The following is a 23231-nucleotide window of genomic DNA, read 5'->3' as shown; positions in this document are numbered from 1 at the left end:
TTGAGTCCGGAACCCGGATTTTAGAACTGGAACCCAGAGTTTGTGTCCTGGAACCCGGAATTTGTGTAGCGGAACCCGGAGTTTGAGACCGGAACCCGGAGTTTGGGAACCGGAACAAGGAGTTTTGGTACCGGAACCCGGATTTTGTAACCCGCAACCCTGAGGATTGGAACCGTAGCCCGGAATTTGGATCGGAACCCGGAGTTTGAGACAGGAAATCGGAGTGTGGGACCGGAACCCGGAGTTCGGGCCGAGAACCCAGAGTTTGGGTCACGGAAGTTGGGAAGCGGAATCCGGAGTTTCGGACCGGAACCCGGAATTTGTTAGCTGTACTAGGATTTTGGGACTGGAACCCAATGTTTGGTTTAGGAACCCGGAGTTTGAGACCGTAACCCGGGGTTTTGGAAACTGAACAAGTAGTTTGGGAACCGGAACCCAGAGTTCATATCCCGTAACCCAGAATTTGTGACCCGGAACCTTGAGGTTTCGAACCGTAGCCCGGAATTTGGGACCGCAACCCGGAGTTTTGGACCGGAACCCGGAGTGTGGGACGGGAACCCGGAGTTCGGGATGAGAACCCAGAATTTTGGGAACCGGGAGCCGGAAGTTGGGACCCGGAACCCGGAGTTTCGGAACGGAACCCGGAGTTTCGGAACGGAACCCGGAGTTTGGTAGCGGAACTAGGAGTTTGGCACCCGGAACCCAGTGTTTGGTAAAGGAAACTAGGGTTTGGACCCGGAGTTTGTAACCGGAACCCGGAGATTGGGACCTGGAATGCGGAGTTTGGGTACCGGAAGCCGGAGTTTGAAACCTGAACCCGGATTTTGGGACCGGAACTCGGTGTTTGGGATCCAGGAACCCAGAGTTTGGGACCCGGAACTTGGAGTTTGGGAACCGGAACAAGGAGTTTGGGAAACGGAACAAGGAGTTTGGGAACCGGAACCCGGAGATTGTAACCCGGAACCCGGAGGTTTGGAACCGTAACCCGGAATTTGGGACCGGAACCCGAGTTTGTGACCGGAAACCGGAGTGTGTTACCGGAACCCGGAGTTCTGGACGAGAACCCAGAGTTTGGGACCCGGGACACGGAAGTTGGTAACCGGAACCCGATGTTTCGGACCGGAACCCGGAGCTTCGGACCGGAAACTGGAGTTTGGTACCGGAACTAGGAGTTCGGAACCGGAACCCAGAGTTTGGGTCCCGGAACCCGGAGTTTTGTACAGGAACCTAGGGTTTGGACCTGGAGTTTGGAATCGGAACCCGGAGTTTGGGACCTGCATCCAGGAGTTTGGTTACCGGAACCCGGAGTTTGTGACCGGAATCCGGAGTTTTGGACTTGGAACCCGGAGTTTGGGTAGCGGAACCCGGTGTTTGGGACCGGAACTCGGAGTTAGACACCCGGAACCCGGAGAATGTGGCCGGGAACATGGAGTTTGGGAATCGATACCCGGAGTTTGGGAACCGGATCCTGGAGTTTGGTACCCCGAATTTGTGGCCCGGAGTTTGGGCTCCGAAACCCGGAGTTTGACACCGTAACCCGGAATTTGGGAACCGGAACCCGGTGTTTTAGACCGGAACCCAGAGTTTGGGAATCGGAACCCGGAGATTGGGAACCGGAACCCGGAGTTTGTAACCCGGAACCCAGAATTTGTGACCCGTAACACGGAGGTTTGGATCCGGAGACCTGAATTTGGGACCGGAAGCCGGAGTTTGGGACCGGAAACCGTAGTGTGGGACGGTAACCCGGAGTTTGGGACAGGAACCTGGAGTTTTCGACCCGGAATTTGGAATGGGAACGCGGAGTTTGGGACTGGAACCCAGAGTTTGGGAAAGGAACCTGGAGTTTTGTACCCGGAACCCGGTGTTTGGGAGGCGAAACACGGAGTTTGGGACTCGAAATCCGGGTTTTGGATTACATATGTAATCCAATTCTGTGTGTTGATTACATAGGTAATCCAATTCTGTGAATATATTGCATATGTAATGCAATTCTGTGCGTGGATTACATAGGTAATCCAATTCTGTGTGTGGATTACATAAGTAATCCTATTCTGTGTCTTGATTACATAGGTAATTCAATTCTGTATGTGGATTACATAGGCAATCCGATTGTGTGTGGATTACATAGGTAATTTAATTCTGTGTGTGCATTGCATATGTAATCAAATTCTGTGTGTGGATTACATATGTAATCCAATTCTGCGTTTGGATTACATATGTAATCCAATTCTGTGTGCGGATTACATAGGTAATCCAATTCTGTGTTGGATTACATAGGTAATCCAATTCTGTGCGTGGAATACATATGTAATCCAATTGTGTATGGATTACATAGGTAATCCAATTCTGTGTGTGGATTACATACGTAATCCAATTCTGTGTGTGTGGATTACACAGGTAATCCAATTCTGTGTGTTGATTACATTGGTAGTCCTATTCTGTGTGTGGATTACATATATAATCCAATTCTGTGTGTGCATTGCATATGTAATTCAATGCTGTATGTGTGGATTACATAGGTAATCCAATTCTGTGTGTGGATTACATAGGTAATCCAATTCTGTGCGTGGAATACATATGTAATCCAATTCTGTGTATGGATTACATAGGTAATCCAAGTCTGTGCGTGGATTACATAGGTAATCCAATTATGTGTATGGATTACACAGGTAATCCAATTCTGTGTGTGGATTACATTGGTAATATTATTCTGCGTGTGGGTATCATAGATAATCCAATTCTGTGTGTGCATTGCATATGTAATTCAATGCTGTATGTGTGGATTACATAGGTAATCCAATTCTGTGTGTGTGTGGATTACACAGGTAATCCAATTCTGTGTGTGGATTACATAGGTAATCCAGTTTTGTGTGGATTACATAGGTAATGCAATTCTGTATGTGCATTGCATACGTAATTCAATGCTGTATGTGTGGATTACATATGTAATTCAATTCTGTGTGTGGATTACAAAGGTAATCCAATTCTGTGTGTGCACTGCATATGTAATCCAATTCTGTGTGTGGATTACATAGGTAATCCAATTCTGTGTGTGGATTACATAGATAATCCAATTCTGTGTGTGCATTGCATAGGCAATCCAATTGTGTGTGGAATACATATGTAATCCAATTCTGTGTGTGGATTACATGGGTAATCCAATTCTGTGTGTGGATTACGTAGGTAATCCAATTCTATGTGTGTGGATTACACAGGTAATCCAATTCTGTGTGTGGATTACATTGGTAATCCTATTCTGTGTATGGATTACATAGATAATCAAATTCTGTGTGGACTACATAGGTAATTCAATGCTGTACGTGTGGATTACATATGTAATTCAATTTTCTCTCTGGATTGCACATGTAATACAATTCTGTGTGTGTGGATTACATAAATAGTCTAATTCTATGTGTAGATTATATAGCTAAGCCAATTCTTTGTGTGGATTCCATAGGTATTTCTATTCTGTGTCGATTACATTGGTAATCCAATTCTGTGTGTGGATTACATAGGTAATTCAATTCTGTGTGTGGATTGCATATGTAATCCAATTCTTTGTGTGGATTACATACTGTATCTAATACAATTCTGTCTGGATTAGAATGGTAATCCAATTCTGTATGTGGATTACATAGGTAATCCAATTCTGTGTGTGGATTACATAGCTTATCCAATTCTGTGTGTGCAATGCAAATGTAATCCAATTCTGTGTGTGTGGAATACATATGTAATTCAGTTCTGTCTCTGGATTGCACATGTAATACAATTCTGTGTGTGTGTAGATTATATAGGTAATCCAATTCTTTGTGTGGATTCCATAGGAATTACATAGGTATTCCAATTCTGTGTGGATTACATAGGTAATCCAATTCTGTGTGTGGATTACACAGGTAATCCTTTCATTTATTTCAATTCAATTTTATTTATATTAAATTATTTTATTTAATTTTTTTGTTTAATTTTCATTTATTTTAATCTATTTCATTTTAATTCATTTTATTCTATTTATTTAATTTATTTTGTTTCGATTTAATTTAATTATTTTCAATTAAGTTAAATTAATTTAACTTAATTAATTTTATTTATTTTGTTGTCATTTATTTTAATTTAATTTACTCCAATTTATTTGCAGTTTTGTTATTCTATTTTAGTTTATTGTATGTTATTTCATATATTTTATTATAATTTAATTTATTTCAATTTAATTCTTATGGATTTATTTCACTATATTTTAAATTAGTTTAATTTAATTTATAAACTCTCCGGTAAGTGCAGTGAGAACAAAGCTGATAAGTGCGGCGAATAGAGCCCCTCGAAGTCTATCTGTAATGTGAGGGACAACCCTCTGCCTCCAGGCATATGGACGGTAGAGGCCGGCAAAATTAAAAAAAAAATGGTCATTTTGACTTTCAAAAGCAGATTTTTCTCTGCACAAGGAGAACAAAGGGGCTCAGAGACACGCTCTTTTACTGTAGCATCCCCACATGTTTGCTAATATTCACCTATAAAATCGAGAAAATCCGTTGGACTTTTTTGTAGACTTATTTTTTTCCCCCACATAAAATATTTCAGTCTCTAATCTCCTGAAATAATGGCCTTATCGAGGAGCGGATGCGGTGTTGTACCTATTCCTCATTAACTTACTTCGGACAAGGCAGATGGAAATTCGACGGGAGATTACTGTATTCATCATACCTGATTATTCCCCAATTATGCTCTATGTTATGCTATCAGGATTCTGACACCACTATTCTAAAAAATAGAACTATTAAGGATTAAGGTGGGATTTCCTACTTGCAAATGTAGTGAAGGTATTCGTAATTTTGAAGTCTTCACTTTAGTGATTGAAGTCAAATTCATAGCAATATCATTTATTAAAGTTGTAAAATGACTAATGTGATTCTACTTACAAAATATAATTGGTCTCTGCCAATGGCGTCTGCCATTGGGAGGCGAGAACTCTTCTCCTGATTCCATCGAATTAAAGTCCAAGTTTCTTCCTTAGGGGAGGATAAAGCCTTCTTGTCGAATTGATGACATCTTGCTAGTAACGGTTCAATTACTTAACTGTCTCACCGACTGACTATTGACTGTCGAATGTTAAGAGGCATCTGGTCTCTATGTCCAACTTTGGTTGCAACCAAAACACGGTTCTATTACTTAAGGCTTATTTCGCGACCTAGTTTATGATTTATCATTTATAGGGTTGTTAATGGCATAATATTGTAGGTTTGTTCATGGTTTGGTCATGGCATTGGGTGAAGAGTTTCCGCCTCAATTATAACAAAAAAAAAATGATATTATGGAGACACTAGTGGCTTGTGCAGCAAATGCTGCATACTAAGTTCATTAGACGTTCGAATAAAAATTTTCCAGATTTATTTCCAATGAAGAATACCAGCCATTTTGAAAGTTATTTGCTTCCATAATAATGAAACATACTCCTTCTGAATGTTTTTTTTTTATCCAAATACTTTTTTTTTAATCTATACACTTTCAGTTTTTGAGTTTCAACTCGAAAATGCAAGTAACAATGTCAGGATGATCAGTGGGTTTTTATGTGGGGGTAAAGAAATAGCTATTTCATGTTATTGTGGATTCTAAGTGAAAGTTAAAAAAAGTCAGGTTTGCTATGCTTTCGAACAATTGGTATGGCTGCTGCATGTAGAGCTTGAAATGTAGAGGGCAAAATCATTTTATCTTGCTAAGAGATCTTGCAGAAATTATCGGGAAACTATAACATTTTGTAGATCTCTTATTTTATCACTAAGTAATATCTTTTGCTCTTTCCTTAGGCACTGTAATTTTTTACGCTCTCTAGAGTCAATATTGAAGAGAATGACGCATATAAATATCTACATCACACCGCCATTAAGTATATGAAAAAGACCCAACCCCACTTGATTATTAAGTATAAAAATATTTGATTTTTTATAAGAATATTATCTTAAGTAAGTTTTGTAGTTATATATATTACTTAATAGCCGCCACTAAGTAAATTATAGAAATGAAGGTCTAATTTAAGATATTCTCTACATCTACTTATATAACCCCAAAACATTTCACTTTCATATCATTAATATAGCATTAATATGTATAATTAATGAAAAAGTTACATCATGGCATTAGCTATAATAATATTTCATTTCTAATGGTAATAATGTCATCAAACCACCTCAAGTTTTGTAGTTTTTAATATCCAATACACAACTGTACCCAGAAAATTACACACCACAGAATCGAACCTGTAAATTATTTTTAGTAAGTTAAGTTTTTAATAACCAATTTAATTGAGCTCTAAATATGTCAGCATTCTTGCAGATCATGGTCTTCGTGTAATATTGTTTACTGTAGTGTGTGTTATGTTTTATTCTGAAAAGCAATTAGCTAGTTCTCAAAACTGACGACAGATGGATTTTGGAAAATAGGAAAATTATGCTGAAAATGTGACATTTCACTGAAAACTACTATTTTTCTGAAAAACTTTGAGTTCCAAGCTTCAAAATGAGGGGTCATTTATTAAAATCCGTTCAGCCATTTTCCCATAATTTCCATTACCAATTCAAATTATGTATATATGTATATAGATATAAGAAAATCAATGACATTTAGTATTACCACAGTCTAGTATATAGTCACGAAGCTCAATACGTAGTAAATATGCGTCCATAGATAGTTGCTAGCCACTAGGATCGCTAATATCGCCTCATTACAGACAATGGGAAATACTACCAGCACAGTCTACTGTTCCTAGCACCCTCACAACTCAAGCTTCATGACTATACATAATCACTAGATTGTGGTATTACACTGGATTACAATCCACTATCGGCTTTTCGCTATCTTTACTCATCATACATATTCAAAAGGGCTTCAGCGATTTGCTGCTCTCTTTTCCATCTGCTGGCGTCGCACACTATTTGCATGGGACAAAACTCGTAGGCACATCCTGCGGTGGGTCCAGGACGGCGAGTGGGGCCATGACTAGCGGTATCAGACCTCACTGTTCGGTGCAAGTGGATGCAATACCCAGGGCACCTAGCGGCTGACGGTTCTCCTCTTGGTCCTGGTCATTTCTGGGGTCTCTGTAAAATGCATAATACACTTAGAATGTTGAAAGATACAATCAAAAGTATATTCCTTCCGCTTAAACTTTATTGTCATAAAATACAAAGTATACAGGCATAGTCAAACATTTATATTGAAATCTACTGTACATTTAAAAAAATATCAACATTATACAAACATTCTTTTGTTAAAATAGACTTAAATATATCCTGTTTCTACATTCCTTAATATACTTATAACACCACTCACGTAATGATATAGTCACTATTTTGAAGGTTATTCATAACACATTGCATCTCCATCATCTATTCCTTCAACACCTCTTTACGAAATACTAATCCTAATGACGTCAACATTTTATACTGTGAGCCTCCTATTAACACTTGTAACTTGATGGATACTGAAAATCATTGACAATGAAATTAGCTTTTATGCAGTTTACAGTATGTCTCCTCTTATTGTTAAGAATTATTTTTCCTCTATTCCTTTATACATATTACACATACTCGTATCTATACTGCAATTAAGATGTTTAATACACTTCATGAAATTAACTTGTATTATTTAACTAAACCACTCACTCTTGCCTTCTCCTCACATTGCAACTTGTTACGTGTCCAGCTGTAGCATGTCACGAGGACAGTGCTGCAAATTTGATCACACCAGTATGCGACATGAACGAAACATCACTGTCAGGCAATCCAGCGACATACTACCATCTACCCGAGGAATCAGCCTGCAAACATAAGCAATGTTATGGCTCTAATATCTCTATGTTTCAAATCAACAATGCAACAAAGACATCATGAAATACATGAACAAGACAAAGCAAATGAAGAATGCCAAAGGAAAAATATTCATAACTGGAAAATCAAACATTCCAAACACATCCCACATTAGAATATATAACTATAATCATGGAATTAAATAATTACATTCAATTCAAAATAATAGTCTCAGTTTCGAACATACCACAATTTTGAACTTGGACTTGGTAACTAAATGAAGTCTTTTGCCCAATTTCAAATCTACATTTTGTCCGTCGCAATGATAATAAGTGTCAGAAAATGTGAAATAGAAGAAAGAGACGCTGCAGATGGTATAAGGTACACAAAGTACAAATTATATATTTTTTAAAAACTACAACAAAGGAGATTCGAGATGAGGCAAAAACAACACTAATTGCCAAAATTTCGAAGATAATTTCAATATTATTTATATCGGTAACGAACGATAACAGAATACAAATGATAATTTGAATATTATTTATATCGTTAACGAACGATAATAGAATACAATGATAATTTGAATATTAGATATATTGCAAACGAACGATAACAGAATACAAATGGTAATTTGAATATTATTCATGTCGCTAAAGAACGATACCAAAATATAACAAATTATAACTTGAATATTATATCGCTAAAAGAGCGATAAAATATATATAACTTGAATATTATTCATATCGATAAAGAATGATAACAGAATAAAAATGATAATTTCAATAATGTCGTATTAATATTGCTAAAGAACGATTAAAAAATAAAATGAAAACATTAAATGGGCCCGAACTCACAACCTTCGAATCACTAAGCGAGCACTCTATCACTGGTCTAAGAGACACATATAATAGAATGATTTCATTGTTCTGGAACTGCATCCAAAAGCACACGCATCGTGCAACATCGCTGTGACCCGTAGTGGACTTAGAAAATATTCGCTGTTCACGAGTGCGGCCACTTTTTTTTACTGACAATTGCACCTAATGGCAAACAACAATCATTGTCAAGAAGAATTCCCTCACTGCAAGGGAAGAAACAATGGCCAGCTCAAGATCACAACACTACAAAAAAGTGCTAGGGATTTGCTGGATTTTATTCGTAAATATTAGTAAACATGCGTTGTTGCTACAGTGAAAAGGACGGGTCTGTGAGCACCTACGTTCTACTTGTGTAGAGAAAATTCTGTTTTGGAAGGCAAAAATTACCACGTTTTTTAAATTTCACGGCCCCTACCGTCCATATGCCAGGGGACACAAGGTTGCATTTTACACTACTCATACAGTTCGTCGAGACCTATTCGCCGCATTTATCAACTTTGTTCTATATACACATAAGGCGGAGATATGGAGGCGAGAATGTTGTAGCAATAGAAGAATTTTTTCTTGATAATCAGTTTGTGTTTGAGATTGCCATTTTGATGTTATTGTATCCGAAGTAAGTCAAGGGGGAATAAAAGTACACATTCCGTTAATCGATATTGCCAATAACTCCGGAAAAAATGGCGCTACCAAGGAACGGGATGCCGTCCTGTATTCCCCCTTGCCTTACTTGTTAAACGATAGCCTCAAACCGGGAATCGCGAACCCAAGTTGATTTTCGAAAAAAAAATGCCGACATTCTAGCCTCCATAATTAATCAGTGCTTGAAGTGACAATAAAGCCGAAGAGTGCGTTGAATTCAGCTCCTCAAACTCTATCTCTAGTGTAAAGGACAACTTTCTATCCCCGTGCGTTTGGACAAGATAGACCGGCAAAATTTCAAAAATCGGGCATTTTGACCTCCCAAAAAAGAAATTTTTCTACACAAGGAGAACGAAGCGAACCAGGGGCCCGCCCTTTTAGCTGTAGCATTCAGGTATCCTCAGTAATAACCAGCGTGAAAATCCAGCAAATCCGCCGCACTTTTTTCTACACTTTTTTTTCCGGTACCTATGGTATTTCGGCCTCTAATTCCGGGAATAATGAACCTACCGAGGAACGGGATACGATCCTGTATTCCCCCTTCACTTTCTTGTTACACGATAGCCTCAAACCGGGAATCGCGAACTCAAGTTGACATTCTAGCCGCCATTATTCCTCAGTGCTTGAAGTGACAATAAAGCCGAAGAGTGCGTTGAATTCAGCTCCTCAAACTCTATCTCTGGTGTAAAGGACAACTTTCTATCCCCGTGCGTTTGGACAGGAGAGACCGGCAAAATTTAAAAAATCGGGCATTTTGACCCTCCAAAAAAGAAATTTTTCTACACAAGGAGAACGAAGCGAACCAGGGGCCCGCCCTTTTAGCTGTAGCATCCAGGTATGCTCTGTAATAACTACCGTGAAAATTCAGCAAATCCGCCGCACTTTTTTCTACACTTTTTTTTCCGGTACCTATGGTATTTCGGTCTCTAATTCCGGGAATAATGACCCTACCGAGGAACGGGATACGATCCTGTATTCCCCCTTCACTTACTTGTTACACGATAGCCTCAAACCGGGAATCGCGAACACAAGTTGATTTTCGAAAAAAAAATGGGAAGGGTTTGAACCACTATTCTGCCGACATTCTAGCCGCCATAATTCCTCAGTGCTTGAACTGACAATAAAGCCGAAGAGTGCGTTGAATTCAGCTCCTCAAACTCTATCTCTGGTGTAAAGGACAACTTTCTATCCCCGTGCGTTTGGACAGGAGAGACCGGCAAAATTTCAAAAATCGGGCATTTTGACCCTCCTAAAAAAGAAATTTTTCTACACAAGGAGAACGAAGCGAACCAGGGGCCCTCCATTTTAGCTGTAGCATCCAGGTATGCTCTGTAATAACTACCGTGAAAATCCAGCAAATCCGCCGCATTTTTTTCTACACTTTTTTTTCCGGTACCTATGGTATTTCGGTCTCTAATTCCGGGAATAATGACCCTACCGAGGAACGGGATACGGTCCTGTATTCCCCCTTGACTTACTTGTTACACGATAGCCTCAAACCGGGAATCGCGAACACAAGTTGATTTTCGAAAAATAAAATATTCTGCCGACATTCTAGCCGCCATAATTCCTCAGTGCTTGAAGTGACAATTAAGTCGAAGGGTGCGTTGAATTCAGCTCCTCAAACTCTATCTCTGGTGTAAAGGACAACTTTCTATCCCCGTGCGTTTGGACAGGAGAGACCGGCAAAATTTCAAAAATCGGGCATTTTGACCTTCCAAAAAAGAAATTTTTCTACACAAGGAGAACGAAGCGAACCAGGGGCCCGCTCTTTTGGCTGTAGCATCAAGGTATCCTCAGTAATAACCAGCGTGAAAATCCAGCAAATCCGCCGCACTTTTTTCTACTCTTTTTTTCCCGGTACCTATGGTATTTCGGTCTGTAATTCCGGGAATAATGACCCTACCGAGGAACGGGATACGGTCCTGTATTCCCCCTTGTCTTACTTGTTAGACGATAGACTCAAACCGGGAATTGCGAACATAAGTTGATTTTCGAAAAAAAAATGGAAAATACCACTATTCTGCCGACATTCTTGCCGCCATAATTCCTCAGTTCTTCAAGTGAGAATAAAGCCGAAGAGTGCGTTGAATTCAGCTCCTCACACTCTATATCTGGTGTAAAGGACAACTTTCTATTCCCGAGCGTTTGGACAGGAGAGACCGGCAAAATTAAAAAAATCGGGCATTTTGACCGTCCAAAAAAGAACTTTTTCTACACAAAGAGAACAAAGCGAACCAGGGGACTGCCCTTTTAACAGTATTCCTGTATTCCCCCCCGACTCACTTGTTACACGATAGCCTCAAACCGGGAATCGCGAACACAAGTTGATTTTCGAAAAAAAAAAAAAATGGGAAGGGTTTAAAATGGACACTATTCTGCCGACATTCTAGCCGCCATAATTCCTCAGTGCTTCAAGTGAGAATAAAGCCGAAGAGTGCGTTGAATTCAGCTCCTCAAACTCTATCTCTGGTGTAAAGGACAACGTTCTATCCCCGGGCGTTTGGACAGGCGAGACCGGCAAAATTAAAAAAATCGGGCATTTTGACCTTCCAAAAAAGAAATTTTTCTACACAAGGAGAACGAAGCGAAACTGGGGCCCGCCCTTTTAACTGTAGCATCCAGGTATCCTCAGTAATAACCAGCGTGAAAATCCAGCAAATCCGCCGCACTTTTTTCTACACTTTTTTTTCCGGTACCTATGGTATTTCGGTCTCTAATTCCGGGAATAATGACCCTACCGAGGAACGGGATACGGTCCTGCATTCCCCCTTGACTTACTTGTTACACGATAGCCTCAAACCGGGAATCGCGAACACAAGTTGATTTTCGAAAAAAAAATGGCACTATTCTGCCAACATTCTAGCCGCCATAATTCCTCAGTGCTTGAAGTGACAATAAAGCCGAAGAGTGCGTTGAATTCAGCTCCTCAAACTCTATCTCTGGTGTAAAGGACAACTTTCTATCCCCGTGCGTTTGGACAGGAGAGACCGGCAAAATTTCAAAAATCGGGCATTTTGACCTTCCAAAAAAGAAATTTTTCTACACAAGGAGAACGAAGCGAACCAGGGGCCCGCCCTTTTAGCTGTAGCATCCAGGTATCCTCAGTAATAACCAGTGTGAAAATAGAGCAAATCCGCCGCACTTTTTTCTACACTTTTTATTCCGGTACCTATGGTATTTCGGTCTCTAGTTCCGGGAAATTGAACCTACCGAGGAACGGGATACGGTCCTGTATTCCCCCTTGCCTTACTTGTTACACGAAAGCCTCAAACCGGGAATCGCGAACACAAGTTGATTTTCGAAAAAAAAAAATGGCACTATTCTGCCAACATTCTAGCCGCCATAATTCCTCAGTGCTTGAAGTGACAATAAAGCCGAAGAGTGCGTTGAATTCAGCTCCTCAAACTCTATCTCTGGTGTAAAGGACAACTTTCTATCCCCGTGCGTTTGGACAGGAGAGACCGGCAAAATTTCAAAAATCGGGCATTTTGACCTTCCAAAAAAGAAATTTTTCTACTCAAGGAGAACGAAGCGAACCAGGGGCCCGCCCTTTTAGCTGTAGCATCCAGGTATCCTCAGTAATAACTAGCGTGAAAATCCAGCAAATCCGCAGCACTTTTTTCTACACTTTTTTTTCCGGTACCTACGGTATTTCGGTCTCTAATTCCGGGAATAATGACCCTACCGAGGAACGGGATACGGTCCTGTATTCCCCCTTGACTTACTTGTTACACGATAGCCTCAAACCGGGAATCGCGAACACAAGTTGATTTTCGAAAAAAAAAAAAAAAAAAAGGGAAGGATTTAAACCACTATTCTGCCGACATTCTAGCCTCCATAATTCCTCAGTGCTTGAAGTGACAATAAAGCCGAAGAGTGCGTTGAATTCAGCTCCTCAAACTCTATCTCTGGTGTAAAGGACAACTTTCTATCCCCGTGCTTTTGGACAGGAGAGACCGGCAAAATTTCAAAAATCGGGCATTTTCACCTTCCAAAAAAGAAATTTTTCTACACAAGGAGAAGGAAGCGAACCAGGGGCCCGCCCTTTTAGCTGTAGCATCCAGGTATCCTCAGTAATAACCAGCGTGAAAATCCAGCAAATCCGCCGCACTTTTTTCTACTCTTTTTTTTCCGGTACCTATGGTATTTCGGTCTGTAATTCCGGGAATAATGACCCTACCGAGGAACGGGATACGGTCCTGTATTCCCCCTTGACTTACTTGTTACACGATAGCCTCAAACCGGGAATCGCGAACACAAGTTGATTTTCGAAAAAAAAATGGGAAGGGTTTAAACCACTATTCTGCCGACATTCTAGCCGCCATAATTCCTCAGTGCTTGAAGTGACAATAAAGCCGAAGAGTGCGTTGAATTCAGCTCCTCAAACTCTATCTCTGGTGTAAAGGACAACTTTCTATCCCCGTGCGTTTGGACAGGAGAGACCGACAAAATTAAAAAAATCGGGCATTTGGCCTTCCAAAAGAAAATTTTTCTACACAAGGAGAACGAAGCGAACCAGGGGCCCGCACTTTTAGCTGTAGCATCCAGGTGTCCTCAGTAATAACCAGCGTGAAAATCCAGCAAATCCGCCGCACTTTTTTCTACTTTTTTTTTTCCGGTACCTATGGTATTTCGGTCTCTAATTCCGAGAATAATGACCCTACCGAGGAACGGGATACGGTCCTGTATTCCCCCTTGACTTACTTGTTACACTATAGCCTCAAACCGTGAATCGCGAACACAAGTTGATTTTCGAAAAAAAAATGGCACTATTCTGCCAACATTCTAGCCGCCATAATTCCTCTGTGCTTGAAGTGACAATAAAGCCGAAGAGTGCGTTGAATTCAGCTCCTCAAACTCTATCTCTGGTGTAAAGGACAACTTTCTATCCCCGTGCGTTTGGACAGGAGAGACCGGCAAAATTAAAAAAATCGGGAATTTTGACCTTCCAAAAAAGAAATATTTCTACACAAGGAGATCGAAGCGAACCAGGGGCCCGCCCTTTTAGCTGTAGCATCCAGGTATCCTCAGTAATAACCAGCGTGAAAATCCAGCAAATCCGCCGCACTTTTTTCTACACTTTTTTTTCCGGTACCTATGGTATTTCGGTCTCTAGTTCTGGGAATAATGACCCTACCGAGGAACGGGATACGGTCCTGTATTCCCCCTTGACTTACATGTTACACGATAGCCTCAAACCGGGAATCGCGAACACAAGTTGATTTTCGAAAAAAAAAATGGCACTATTCTGCCAACATTCTAGCCGCCATAATTCCTCAGTGCTTGAAGTGACAATAAAGCCGAAGAGTGCGTTGAATTCAGCACCTCAATCTCTATCTCTGGTGTAAGGGACAACTTTCTATCCCCGTGCGTTTGGTCAGGAGAGACCGGCGAAGTTAAAAAAATCGGGCATTTTGACCTTCCAAAAGAAAATTTTTCTACACAAGGAGAACGAAGCGAAACAGGGGCCCACCCTTTTAACTGTAGCATCCAGGTGTCCTCAGTAATAACCAGCGTGAAAATCCAGCAAATCCGCCGCACTTTTTTCTACACTTTTTTTTCCGGTACCTATGTTATTTCGGTCTCTATTTCCGGGAATAATGACCCTACCGAGGAACGGGATACGGTCCTGTATTCCCCCTTGACTTACTTGTTACACGATAGCCTCAAACCGGGAATCGCGAACTCAAGTTGATTTTCGAAAAAAAAATGGGAAGGGTTTTACCCACTATTCTGCCGACGTTCTAGCCGCCATAATTCCTCAGTGCTTGAAGTGACAATAAAGCCGAAGAGTGCGTTGAATTCAGCTCCTCAAACTCTATCTCTGGTGTAAAGGACAACTTTCTTTCCCCGTGCGTTTGGACAGGAGAGACCGGCAAAATTTAAAAAATCGGGCATTTTGACCTTCCAAAAAAGAACCACTATTCTGCCGACATTCTAGCCGCTATTATTCCTCAGTGCTTGAAGTGACAATAAAGCCGAAGAGTGCGTTGAATTCAGCTCCTCAAACTCTATCTCTGGTGTAAAGGACAACTTTCTATCCCCGTGCGTTTGGACAGGAGAGACCGGCAAAATTTAAAAAATCGGGCATTTTGACCTCCCAAAAAAGAAATTTTTCTACACAAGGAGAACGAAGCGAACCAGGGGCCCGCCCTTTTAGCTGTAGCATCCAGGTATCCTAAGTAATAACCAGCGTGAAAATCCAGCAAATCCGCCGCACTTTTTTCTACACTTTTTTTTCCGGTACCTATGGTATTTCGGTCTCTAATTCCGGGAATAATGACCCTACCGAGGTACGGGATACGGTCCTGTATTCCCCCTTGACTTACTTGTTACACGATAGCCTCAAACCGGGAATCGCGAACACAAGTTGATTTTCGAAAAAAAAAAACCACTTTCTGCCGACATACTAGCCGCCATACTTCCTCAGTGCTTGAAGGGACAATAAAGCCGAAGAGTGCGTTGAATTCAGCTCCTCAAACTCTATCTCTGGTGTAAAGGACAACTTTCTATCCCCGTGCGTTTGGACAGGAGAGACCGGCAAATTTTCAAAAATCGGGCATTTTGACCTTCCTAAAAAAAATTTTTCTACACAAGGAGAACGAAGCGAACCAGGGGCCCGCCCTTTTAGCTGTAGCATTCAGGTATCCTCAGTAATAACCAGCGTGAAAATCCAGCAAATCCGCCGCACTTTTTTCTACAATTTTTTCCGGTACCTATGGTATTTCGGCCTTTAATTCCGGGAATAATGAACCTACCGAGGAACGGGATACGATCCTGTATTCCCCCTTGACTTACTTGTTACACGATAGCCTCAAACCGGGAATCGCGAACTCAAGTTGATTTTCGAAAAATAAAATATTCTGCCGACATTCTAGCCGCCATAATTCCTCAGTGCTTGAACTGACAATAAAGCCGAAGAGTGCGTTGAATTCAGCTCCTCAAACTCTATCTCTGGTGTAAAGGACAACTTTCTATCCCCGTGCGTTTGGACAGGAGAGACCAGCAAAATTTCAAAAATCGGGCATTTTGACCATCCAAAAAAGAAATTTTTCTACACAAGGAGATCGAAGCGAACCAGGGGCCCGCCCTTTTAGCTGTAGCATCCAGGTATGCTCTGTAATATCCACCGTGAAAACCCAGCAAATCCGCCGCACTTTTTTCTACACTTTTTTTTTCCCGTACCTATGGTATTTCGGTCTCTAATTCCGGGAATAATGACCCTACCGAGGAACGGGATACGGTCCTGTATTCCCCCTTGACTTACTTGTTACACGATAGCCTCAAACCGGGAATCGCGAACACAAGTTGATTTTCGAAAAAAAAATGGGAAGGGTTTAAACCACTATTCTGCCGGCATTCTAGCCGCCATAATTCCTTAGTGCTTGAAGTGACAATAAAGCCGAAGAGTGCGTTGAATTCAGCTCCTCAAACTCTATCTCTGGTGTAAAGGACAACTTTCTATCCCCGTGCGTTTGGACAGGAGAGACCGGCAAAATTTCAAAAATCCTGCATTTTGACCTTCCAAAAAAGAACCACTATTCTGCCGACATTGTAGCCGCCACAATTCCTCAGTGCTTGAAGTGACAATAAAGCCGAAGAGTGCATTGAGTTCAGCTCCTCAAACTCTATCTCTGGTGTAAAGGACAACTTTCTATCCCTGTGCGTTTGGACAGGAGAGACCGGCAAAATTAAAAAAATTGGGCATTTTGACCTTCCAGAAAAGAAATTTTTCTACACAAGGAGAACGATGCGAACCAGGGGCCCGCCCATTTAGCTGTAGCATCCAGTTGTCCTCAGTAATAACCAGCGTGAAAATCCAGCAAATCCGCCGCACTTTTTTCTACACTTTTTTTTCCGGTACCTATGGTATTTCGGTCTCTAATTCCGGGAATAATGACCCTACCGAGGAACGGGATACGGTCCTGTATTCCCCTTTGACTTACTTGTTACACGACAGCCTCAAACCGGGAATCGCAAACACAAGTTGATTTTCGAAAAAAAAATGGGACATTCTAGCCGCCATAATTCCTCAGTGTTAGAAGGGAAAATTAAGCCGAAGAGTGCGTTGAATTCAGCTCCTCAAACTCTATCTCCGGTGTAAAGGACAACTTTCTATCCCCGTGCGTTTGGACAGGAGAGACCGGCAAGTTTTCAAAAATCGGGCATTTTGACCTTCCAAAAAAGAACCACTATTCTGCCGACATTCTAGCCGCCATAATTCCTCAGTGCGTGAAGTGACAATAAAGCCGAAGTGTGCGTTGAATTCAGCTCCTCAAACTCTATCTCTGGTGTTAAGGACAACTTTCTATCCCCGTGCGTTTGGACAGGAGAGACCGGCAAAATATAAAAAATCGGGCATTTTGACCTTCCAAAAAAGAAATTTTTCTACGCAAGGAGAACGAAGCGAACCAGGGGCCCGCCCTTTTAGCTGTAGCATCCAGGTATCCTCAGTAATAACCAGCGTGAAAATCCAGCAAATCCGCCGCACTTTTTTCTACACTTTTTTTTCCGGTACCTACGGTATTTCGGTCTCTATTTCCGGGAATAATGACCCTACCGAGGAACGGGATACGGTCCTGTATTCCCCCTTGACTTACTTGTTACACGATAGCCTCAAACCGGGAATCGCGAACACAAGTTGATTTTCGAAAAAAAAATGGGAAGATTCAGTGCTTGAAGTGACAATAAAGCCGAAGACTGCGTTGAATTCAGCTCCTCAAACTCTATCTCTGGTGTAAAGGACAACTTTCTATCCCCGTGCGTTTGGACAGGAGAGGCCGGCAAAATTTCAAAAATAGGGCATTTTCACCTTCCAAAAAAGAAATTTTTCTACACAAGGAGAAGGAAGCGAACCACGGGCCCGCCCTTTTAGCTGTAGCATCCAGGTATCCTCAGTAATAACAAGCGTGAAAATCCAGCAAATCCGCCGCACTTTTTTCTACTCTTTTTTTTCCGGTACCTATGGTATTTCGGTCTGTAATTCCGGGAATAATGACCCTACCGAGGAACGGGATACGGTCCTGTATTCCCCCTTGACTTACTTGTTACACGATAGCCTCAAACCGGGAATCGCGAACACAAGTTGATTTTCGACATTCTAGCCGCCATAATTCCTCAGTGCTTGAAGTGACAATAAAGCCGAAGAGTGCGTTGAATTCAGCTCCTCAAACTCTATCTCTGGTGTAAAGGACAACTTTCTATCCCCGTGCGGTTGGAAAGGAGAGACCGGCAAAATTTCAAAAATCGGGCATTTTGACCTTCCTAAAAAGAAATTTTTCTACACAAGGAGAACGAAGCGAACCGCCGCTCTTTTTTCTACACTTGCTTTCCCGGTACCTATGGCATTTCGGTCTATAATTCCGGAAATAATGACCCTACCGAGGAACGGGATACGGTCCTGTATTCCCCCTTGTTTTACCTGTTAGACGATAGCCTCAAACCGGGAATTGCGAACATAAGTTGATTTTCGAAAAAAAAATGGAAAACACCACTATTCTGCCGACATTCTTGCCGCCATAATTCCTCTGTTCTTCAAGTGAGAATAAAGCCGAGGAGTGCGTTGAATTCAGCTCCTCATACCCTATATCTGGTGTAAAGGACAACTTTCTATTCCCGAGCGTTTGGACAGGAGAGACCGGCAAAATTAAAAAAATCGGGCATTTTGACCTTCCAAAAAAGAACTTTTTCTACACAAAGAGAACAAAGCGAACCAGGGGACTGCCCTTTTAACAGTATTCCTGTATTCCCCCCCGACTCACTTGTTACACGATAGCCTCAAACCGGGAATCGCGAACACAAGTTGATTTTCGAAAAAAAAAAAATTGGGAAGGTTTTAAAATGGGACACTATTCTGCCGTCATTCTAGCCGCCATAATTCCTCAGTGCTTCAAGTGAGAATAAAGCCGAAGAGTGCGTTGAATTCAGCTCCTCAAACTCTATCTCTGGTGTAAAGGACAACTTTCTATCCCCGGGCGTTTGGACAGGCGAGACCGGCAAAATTTAAAAAATCGGGCATTTTGACCTTCCAAAAAAGAAATTTTTCTACACAAGGAGAACGAAGCGAAACTGGGGCCCGCCCTTTTAACTGTAGCATCCAGGTATCCTCAGTAATAACCACCGTGAAAGTCCAGCACCTCCGCCGCACTTTTTTCTACACTTTTCTTCCCGGTACCTATGGTATTTCGGTCTCTAATTCCGGGAATAATGACACTACCAAGGAACGGGATACGGTCCTGTATTCCCCCTTGACTTACTTGTTACACGATAGCCTCAAACCGGGAATCGCGAACACAAGTTGATTTTCGAAAAAAAAAATGGGAAGGGTTTAAACCACTATTCTGCCGACATTCTAACCGCCATAATTCCTCAGTGCTTGAAGTGACAATAAAGCCGAAGAATGCGTTGAATTCAGCTCATCAAACTCTATCTCTGGTGTAAAGGACAACTTTCTATCCCCGTGCGTTTGGACAGTAGAGACCGGCAAATTATCAAAAATCGGGCATTTTGACCTTCCAAAAAAGAAATTTTTCTACACAAGGAGAACGAAGCGAACCAGGGGCCCGCCCTTTTAGCTGTAGCATCCTGGTATCCTCAGTAATAACCAGCGTGAAAATCCAGCAAATCCGCCGCACTTTTTTCTACACTTTTTTTTCCGGTACCTATGGTATTTCGGTCTCTAATTCCGGGAATAATGACTCTACCGAGGAACGGGATACGGTCCTGTATTCCTCCTTGACTTACTTGTTACACGATAGCCTCAAACCGGGAATCGCGAACACAAGTTGATTTTCGAAAAAAAAATGGGAAGGGTTTAAACCACTATTCTGCCGACATTCTAGCCGCCATAATTCCTCAGTGCTTGAAGTGACAATAAAGCCGAAGAGTGCGTTGAATTCAGCTCCTCAAACTCTATCTCTGGTGTAAAGGACAACTTTCTATCCCCGTGCGTTTGGACAGGAGAGACCGACAAAATTAAAAAAATCGGGCATTTGGCCTTCCAAAAGAAAATTTTTCTACACAAGGAGAACGAAGCGAACCAGGGGCCCGCACTTTTAGCTGTAGCATCCAGGTGTCCTCAGTAATAACCAGCGTGAAAATCCAGCAAATCCGCCGCACTTTTTTCTACACTTTTTTTTCCGGTACCTATGGTATTTCGGTCTCTAATTCCGAGAATAATGACCCTACCGAGGAACGGGATACGGTCCTGTATTCCCCCTTGACTTACTTGTTACACTATAGCCTCAAACCGTGAATCGCGAACACAAGTTGATTTTCGAAAAAAAAATGGCACTATTCTGCCAACATTCTAGCCGCCATAATTCCTCTGTGCTTGAAGTGACAATAAAGCCGAAGAGTGCGTTGAATTCAGCTCCTCAAACTCTATCTCTGGTGTAAAGGACAACTTTCTATCCCCGTGCGTTTGGACAGTAGAGACCGGCAAATTATCAAAAATCGGGCATTTTGACCTTCCAAAAAAGAAATTTTTCTACACAAGGAGAACGAAGCGAACCAGGGGCCCGCCCTTTTAGCTGTAGCATCCAGGTATCCTCAGTAATAACCAGCGTGAAAATCCAGCAAATCCGCCGCACTTTTTTCTACACTTTTTTTTCCGGTACCTATGGTATTTCGGTCTCTAATTCCGGGAATAATGACTCTACCGAGGAACGGGATACGGTCCTGTATTCCCCCTTGACTTACTTGTTACACGATAGCCTCAAACCGGGAATCGCGAACACAAGTTGATTTTCGAAAAAAAAATGGGAAGGGTTTAAACCACTATTCTGCCGACATTCTAGCCGCCATAATTCCTCAGTGCTTGAAGTGACAATAAAGCCGAAAAGTGCGTTGAATTCAGCTCCTCAAACTCTATCTCTGGTGTAAAGGACAACTTTCTATCCCCGTGCGTTTGGACAGGAGAGACCGACAAAATTAAAAAAATCGGGCATTTGGCCTTCCAAAAGAAAATTTTTCTACACAAGGAGAACGAAGCGAACCAGGGGCCCGCACTTTTAGCTGTAGCATCCAGGTGTCCTCAGTAATAACCAGCGTGAAAATCCAGCAAATCCGCCGCACTTTTTTCTACACTTTTTTTTCCGGTACCTATGGTATTTCGGTCTCTAATTCCGAGAATAATGACCCTACCGAGGAACGGGATACGGTCCTGTATTCCCCCTTGACTTACTTATTACACTATAGCCTCAAACCGTGAATCGCGAACACAAGTTGATTTTCGAAAAAAAAAATGGCACTATTCTGCCAACATTCTAGCCGCCATAATTCCTCTGTGCTTGAAGTGACAATAAAGCCGAAGAGTGCGTTGAATTCAGCTCCTCAAACTCTATCTCTGGTGTAAAGGACAACTTTCTATCCCTGTGCGTTTGGACAGGAGAGACCGGCAAAATTAAAAAAATTGGGCATTTTGACCTTCCAGAAAAGAAATTTTTCTACACAAGGAGAACGAAGCGAACCAGGGGCCCGCCCTTTTAGCTGTAGCATCCAGTTGTCCTCAGTAATAACCAGCGTGAAAATCCAGCAAATCCGCCGCACTTTTTTCTACACTTTTTTTTCCGGTACCTATGGTATTTCGGTTTCTAATTCCGGGAATAATGACCCTACCGAGGAACGGGATACGGTCCTGTATTCCCCTTTGACTTACTTGTTACACGACAGCCTCAAACCGGGAATCGCGAACACAAGTTGATTTTCGAAAAAAAAATGGGACATTCTAGCCGCCATAATTCCTCAGTGTTAGAAGGGAAAATTAAGCCGAAGAGTGCGTTGAATTCAGCTCCTCAAACTCTATCTCCGGTGTAAAGGACAACTTTCTATCCCCGTGCGTTTGGACAGGAGAGACCGGCAAGTTTTCAAAAATCGGGCATTTTGACCTTCCAAAAAAGAACCACTATTCTGCCGACATTCTAGCCGCCATAATTCCTCAGTGCGTGAAGTGACAATAAAGCCGAAGAGTGCGTTGAATTCAGCTCCTCAAACTCTATCTCTGGTGTAAAGGACAACTTTCTATCCCCGTGCGTTTGGAAAGGAGAGACCGGCAAAATTTCAAAAATCGGGCATTTTGACCTTCCTAAAAAGAAATTTTTCTACACAAGGAGAACGAAGCGAACCGCCGCTCTTTTTTCTACACTTGCTTTTCCGGTACCTATGGCATTTCGGTCTATAATTCCGGAAATAATGACCCTACCGAGGAACGGGATACGGTCCTGTATTCCCCCTTGTTTTACCTGTTAGACGATAGCCTCAAACCGGGAATTGCGAACATAAGTTGATTTTCGAAAAAAAAATGGAAAACACCACTATTCTGCCGACATTCTTGCCGCCATAATTCCTCTGTTCTTCAAGTGAGAATAAAGCCGAGGAGTGCGTTGAATTCAGCTCCTCATACCCTATATCTGGTGTAAAGGACAACTTTCTATTCCCGAGCGTTTGGACAGGAGAGACCGGCAAAATTAAAAAAATCGGGCATTTTGACCTTCCAAAAAAGAACTTTTTCTACACAAAGAGAACAAAGCGAACCAGGGGACTGCCCTTTTAACAGTATTCCTGTATTCCCCCCCGACTCACTTGTTACACGATAGCCTCAAACCGGGAATCGCGAACACAAGTTGATTTTCGAAAAAAAAAAAATTGGGAAGGTTTTAAAATGGGACACTATTCTGCCGTCATTCTAGCCGCCATAATTCCTCAGTGCTTCAAGTGAGAATAAAGCCGAAGAGTGCGTTGAATTCAGCTCCTCAAACTCTATCTCTGGTGTAAAGGACAACTTTCTATCCCCGGGCGTTTGGACAGGCGAGACCGGCAAAATTTAAAAAATCGGGCATTTTGACCTTCCAAAAAAGAAATTTTTCTACACAAGGAGAACGAAGCGAAACTGGGGCCCGCCCTTTTAACTGTA

At 41.8% G+C, this 23231-nt stretch overlaps 1 long non-coding RNA gene across 2 annotated transcripts in view; it reads right to left on the bottom strand.

Moving 5' to 3' along the window:
* Positions 1 to 4793: 4793 nt before the first annotated feature.
* LOC138715617 (uncharacterized) overlaps positions 4794 to 23231 on the bottom strand; it is a 511884-nt gene continuing 493446 nt past the window's right edge. For both annotated transcript variants that reach the window (XR_011336512.1, XR_011336513.1), the window contains 2 exons: positions 7653 to 7807; positions 4794 to 7088 (listed from right to left, as the gene is read on the bottom strand). This is a non-coding gene — a long non-coding RNA (uncharacterized lncRNA). The remainder of the gene's footprint in view (positions 7089 to 7652; positions 7808 to 23231) is intronic.

This window comes from Periplaneta americana, chromosome 15 (assembly GCF_040183065.1).
Source record: "Periplaneta americana isolate PAMFEO1 chromosome 15, P.americana_PAMFEO1_priV1, whole genome shotgun sequence".
Classification (NCBI taxonomy): domain Eukaryota; kingdom Metazoa; phylum Arthropoda; class Insecta; order Blattodea; family Blattidae; genus Periplaneta; species Periplaneta americana.
Note: the sequence above shows the minus strand (reverse complement) of the source record. Positions and strands in the feature narration are given on the sequence as shown.